We start from the raw sequence: 6,000 nt of genomic DNA, 5'->3' as shown, positions 1-6,000 counted from the left end.
TATCATGAGGTTTTCCTACAATTACTAGGATCACAGAAGGCAGAGAATTAGACTCTGATTTTGAAAGTCTTACCAAGTCTCGGGCTGTCCGAGTGGACTTTATTACTCCAATGCAGAGGACAGGCTTGATTTAGGAGCCACTGTGGTTTACTTGGTGTTTCTCAATCCCATTCACTGGTTGGTGGCTAGCGGTCAAGATCCCCGGGGCAAGACAGTGCCACCCCCCTCTTGGCCTCCCCGGGAAGCGGGCACTGGGAGATGGCCTGAGCGAAGAGATCCCACCTCCCACATTCACACCTCACCTTCCTGACTTGGAAGACACCTCCGTTAATGAGCAAATCTGGCATCTGTCAGCTTTTTGTAAGCAAGCATTTCACAAGGTTTACAGAAAAGTAAAGTAAACAGAGTTCTGAGTAACAAAAGAGTGGCGTTTATGCATTCTTTGATTCACTTTAAAGGATGGTATAAACTGACTTTTTAACCAAGCATTAGGCAAGATCTGGGCCCAAGCCATTCTATAATAAACAGTGACATGGCTATATTAAAATATTTACTTTGTGTGCTAGAGTGACTTATAGGAAGAGTGGCTACTACATAGAAGTCCTAAGTATTAAGGCGTCAGGTGCCACGGGCGGCATAAATATTCCATGTGCACTTGTTTATAGGAAAACCCCATCTGGATTTGGCTAAAACAGCAGGCACCCCGGTGACCCCAGCTTTGCTATTGGAAAATATAACACAAGTGTTCACTCATCTAGAATAACTACAGTGCTAAGTGCCAAATGACAGATGGGAGGGATTGGCTTTTCTCAATAAAATCCAGGCACTCCATTGTGAAGGGTTTCATTGTAAGGGCGCCTCGGCATTTACAGACTCTCGGAGATGTGCAGACAGATGAGGCAAGGTGCTGGGTCAGGCTGACCACAGCCAGCCTGTTCGGGAGAGCTTTGCCTAGACACGCCCATGCAAGCTGGCTGAGCTGCGGGACACACCTGGGACAGTCCATGGACAGCAATGTCATCAATCCCCACACCTGCTCTCCCCCCAGCTTAGCTGTGTTGAGTTGCGGTCAGGTGGATAGGCTGGGGACTGCGCCTGGTGTGATCGAAAGAGCAAACTGGTCTGAGACAGAAAATCTGAATTTGGAGCCCTGCTCCTCCGCTTGAGTATAAGCTTTGGGTAAGAGAGAGAAGGCAAGGCATATCGACAGGCGTCCTCCTGGAAGCTTTTATGTTATCTCCTTGATCCTCACACAGACACCGTGGTACAGGTAGTACTTGCCCATTTCACAGATTCACATCGAGCTGAGAATGATTCCAGGGAACATATGAAAGTTCTTCCCAGGCCAGGCATCCCTTCGATGAACAAAATAACCTTCTCTAAAGGCTGACGTAAGCAATAAAAATAAAAGTAGAAAAAAATCACAACATTAGCCTCCACCCCCACCAAAAAAACCCAATAAAAGTAAAGCTGTCTTCTGGGACTGATCACTTAACGGGGAGAAAATGCCTCTGTAGGACAGCATGCCTACCTGACAGTATGTGTCTCAAAAAGATAGAATCTCCAATCGAAACTAAGCTGTTACCTGAAAACTAAAACCTGTGTGGTCAGATAAAGCAGTTCCATTTGCCTCCCACTCCACCTGACTGCAAGCTTCCCCCAAATGAACTTGACTAACGGATTTCTTTTTGATCCACCACTCAAAGACGACCTCATGAGTAACCACCATGCATCACGCCCTTTCTGGACAATGAGAATATGGCAAGAAGCAAAGTCCCTGCCTTCATACACTGACCACCTCATGGCAGGGGGACAGATAAATGTATGATGACATCAGTATTTAACAGGGTTTCAGGTAGTGATAAGGAAAGAAAACTGAAGCAGGATATGGGAATACGAATGTCTGGGAATGCCATCTTAGGTAGGCTGGCAAGATAAACCAAAGCTATTAGCTTACAAGGCATGGAAATCAGGGGTATCAAAGCCCCACATAAAGGAAGCAACAATGAGCTGATCTAAGCTTTAACATCAAATTATCAGGTAGTCCCGAGAAAGTTCTATCATTTCATAGACAGGGAAACAGAATCTGATGTGCATATGACCTACTGAGGGCGGCAACACTGATGTAAGCCTCTCAGGTTCCTTTCCATTTTATATTTCTGGAATTGTGCTGTCCAAGATAGAAGCCACGAGCCACATGTATTTACATTCAAATTGATTAAGGTTTTTAGAAAATTCAGTTTCTCAGTCACACTAGCTACATTTTAAGTGCTCAGTAGCTGTAAGATGCTGGTGACCACCCACCACACAGACACAGAACATTTCCACCACAGCAGAAAGTCCTACTAAAGAGCCCCGTTCTACTGGCTGATGGACTCTGGTAGCTCTTGAGAAGAAAAACCAACTGTTCATTTACACGTTTTCTACTTCTACCAGATGACTCACCATCTTAGAGACAGATTGTTTTTGGTGGTTTTAACCCCAGAGTTTTATGATCAGTCAAGTTTTCTTTTATGTGTGAAAACAACAAAAGGCCGAAGAAATCATAGCATCCATAAAAACTTCTTTTTTAAAAAAACTGATCCAGTCCAGGTTTAAAGAGGCATCAAAGGGGGGAATGACAGGGAAAAACTGTACTCTAAGATGGCTGACCAAACCAGCAAAAGAATTCCAGTCCCTGTCTCAAAGCCCTTCTGGGTTCTTCTTTCCTACCCCGTTTCCCATGGTGCCAGAAATACCAAGTATGTGGAAGTAGAAGGGTATAAATCCCCCTCCCTGCTTGTGCTTGGGGCTCAGACCTTTGGAGGAAAATCCCGTCTGAGCCCACCGGTGTTAAATAAATCTCTGATCTTCCAAAAAAAGGAAAAAAGTTGAAGACATTCTCTAACTGATTGAGTGCCAGAGAAAATTAAACAGCCCAAACTGTATAATCAGAGGACCAAAGACTGGGTTATGTGCACCAAAACAGTTATGCAGAAAGATCCATCCAAATGAATGTGACTGCATTTTAAATAAAACCTCCTCTAGAACTCTCAAAACATATAAAATATAAAGATGATTTAATATACAGGCTGGATCTCAAAAGAAGAAAAATCAGTAAAGTTGCAAAAGAAGACTCAAGGTTGAATTTGGCAGTGAGGAGGTCTCAAACACAGTCACGCTGAGACTACAAACAGGTGCAACTCTCTGATGTGTATTAAGACACTTGACGTGGTTAAATGCCTCCTACATTGTTGCCCCACCTACAGGAAATGCTGCAAAGAACATAATACATGTTCTTTGCTATTGGAAAATATAACAGTCTATCAAGATTCCCATTACAGCATACTGTACAAAACTCCAAAAAAATGGAATATATATTCAATAAGAAAGTAATCATTCCATTCTAGTCTATCTATATAAATCTGGGTAGCTATTAAAAATTGTGATTGTAGAAAATAATTTAAAAATACAGGAAAGTGTTTACAATATGACATTAAGGGCAAAAAGCGAAAGGATGATAATAGGTAATATCTATTCAGTATTTAGAAACTGCCAGTCACTTATGCAAAGGCTTTCCGTCTATTGTATCAATTACCCATCAGCAACCCTATAAGCGTCTGTACCAACAGAGCCCCCCATATGCTACTGAGGAAACAGATACTAATAGCTGATTTGCCCTGTGCCCCACATATCGCTAAATAATAGCCAGTTCTTGAATGAGGGCCCATCTGACATAAAGCTGTGCTCCAGACTGCTTCCCACTCACCCGAGGGGGCTCTCTGAGCCGCATGCTCTCAGCGACGTTAAAAAAAAAAAAAGAAAGAAAGAATGTGCACATTAAGAAAAAGTCCTGGCTAGAAATACACCCAGCCCTTAAGAGTGATTGTCTCTGAAAGCTGGGGCTACACATCACTTCCATTTCCTTCTTCAAATGGGTCTGTCATTTTAAATCATTCTGCCAACAGACATTATTCAATAATGAAGAAAAAAAAATTTTAATGATAAAGGGAGGCCGTCTCCATAGCAGACTTGTACGCCACAGGAGGAAAAAAATAATAATTCAAAAGGCAGCGCTAAAAATGGAATTCCAAAGTGTTGCCTGGAAATTAGTGGGAGTTCAAAGGAGTTAAATAAAAGATGGAAAATGGGAGACGTGCCATGGCTAACTCTTTAGGCTCTTCCAAAACGTTTCTGTTTGTGGTTGTTGGTGTCTCTCTCTCAGCCCTCAACTGAAGGGGGGAGCATTTACATAATTACCAAAAAGCCAGAAGTCACTCAGAGGCTCCAGGCATAAGAGCCGCCGTGTTATTGCTGTTCCCCTGTTTCAAGGACCCCATCAGCCTCACAGGCAAGCTTAGTATCAACAGGTCCATCCCCTCCCCGTCAATTTTATTATTATTTTTAAATCAGGCAACACTTGGAGCAAACCTGACCCTGAAGAATGCTCGCTGGCTTTCTGTCCAAGACGTCTAGCAGAAGTGTGTGTGATTATCTTTATGAGCGAGTGGAGTTTAGTCTGGTCCCTTCTGTGTTGAATAACGCTGCCCCAGAGAGTCCCCCAGAGAAAAGGAGTGCAGGTCTTACCTTTGACTGGGTGCTCAATCAGCCCTCGGGGTCCACAGGAGTCCCAGGAAACAGCTTTGCGGGTGGCAGCAGAACCCGTGACATCGTGGACAAATCTGTTCTCCTCTTTACGACATTTCCATTTGCCGGTAGTTTCTCTGCAACAACTGGAGACCCCGTACAGCGGCCAGCGCGGTCCTCCACGTTCAGCATTCAGTTCCGCGGAGGCAAATTCTAACCCCGAGGGTCCAAATGAAAACAATGCCCAGGAGTGCGGTATGTTAATGAATTAATTTCTCCAGTGGCCTCCCTAATGACCTAAATTTCCATTTTGGGTTCCTCACTTTTTAGTGCCAACAAAACAAGTCCTGTGGGGGCCAGTGGGGGAGGGGGGGTGGGAATAAGGAAGAGGAATGGGATCATGGGAAAAGCTCAGACATGGTTCTGGCTCCCGCTGGATCGTTTCCTGGATGAGACCTTTGACAAGGGTTCAACTGCTTTGAGACTCATCTTCCAAGGGATCTGAGTGCTGGTGTTAAGGTTCAAAGCTAATGTGTGGAAAGAAAGTCTGGTTCGATGCCTGCCACATAATACAAGCTTAATAAATACATTGTCTCTTGCCATCCTCTTTACTCAGAAGCGCATTCACCATATAGTGAGCTCCTTGGGGCCAGAAGCACAGTATGACAATTTCAGGCCATAGCTCTTCATTTCTACAAATCAGGCCTGAGAGGGCCTCTTTGGGATGAAAAGTATCGCATCTCTCAAGATGGAAGAAAGCAGAACTTCCACTAACCTTTCCTCTTGCCCCCAGTAGAATTCCATGCTATGTCATGTCCTAAAGAATTAGGCTATAAAGCATCAGTGGTGATAAGCATGATCTGTTCAATGCCATGACCCCACCATCGGCACCACTGTCCAGAGGCAATGCCTCAGATGATCCCAGACCCATTCTATTCCCTTCTGCTCCTCAGCTGATGGCAAAGGTAGGACATGCTGTGGATCATCTGTTCTTGTTGACTATGGCCAGTATGAGCCCAGTGTCACTTCCTCATCTCACAGTCTGCAATATTCTTTAATGGCCTTATCACAACTCACTGATCCTTTGTGTACCAACTAGATACATCGGGTAATGTCAAGGTAAGAGATAATCCTGAAATTTTCAGTGGTCTAAAGTCACAATATCCATTGCAGATTTCAGGGCTCTGTTCCAAGCTCTTTCTTGCTCTGAGACCCATGCTGATGTAGCATCCATTCTAGGGAACACTGCCTGTACCTGTGAAAGAAAAAAAAATGAGAAATTCATGTTGTTCCAACATCTTACATCCAGAAAACTACACACCGTAGTTCCATGACTAAAATAAGACATGTAAGCATGCTAGAAGCATCACCATCACTTGTCTCAAAGGAGAAAAAAAAGAACCCAAACTTTCATACCACACACAAATTTTAAGA

The 6,000-nt window shown here is 43.8% G+C and overlaps 1 long non-coding RNA gene across 1 annotated transcript in view; it reads right to left on the bottom strand.

Annotated features, from left to right (window-relative positions):
- Positions 1-1,145: 1,145 nt before the first annotated feature.
- The window catches only part of LOC116578448, a 129,549-nt gene continuing 124,694 nt past the window's right edge, over positions 1,146-6,000 (bottom strand). Inside the window, exons 4-5 of the long non-coding RNA XR_004280883.1 lie at positions 3,749-5,821; positions 1,146-1,386 (exon numbers count right to left, since the gene is read on the bottom strand). This is a non-coding gene — a long non-coding RNA (uncharacterized LOC116578448). The remainder of the gene's footprint in view (positions 1,387-3,748; positions 5,822-6,000) is intronic.

The sequence above is a fragment of the Mustela erminea genome, chromosome 18 (assembly GCF_009829155.1).
Source record: "Mustela erminea isolate mMusErm1 chromosome 18, mMusErm1.Pri, whole genome shotgun sequence".
NCBI lineage: Eukaryota > Metazoa > Chordata > Mammalia > Carnivora > Mustelidae > Mustela > Mustela erminea.
This window is presented reverse-complemented; position numbering and strand designations above follow the sequence as displayed.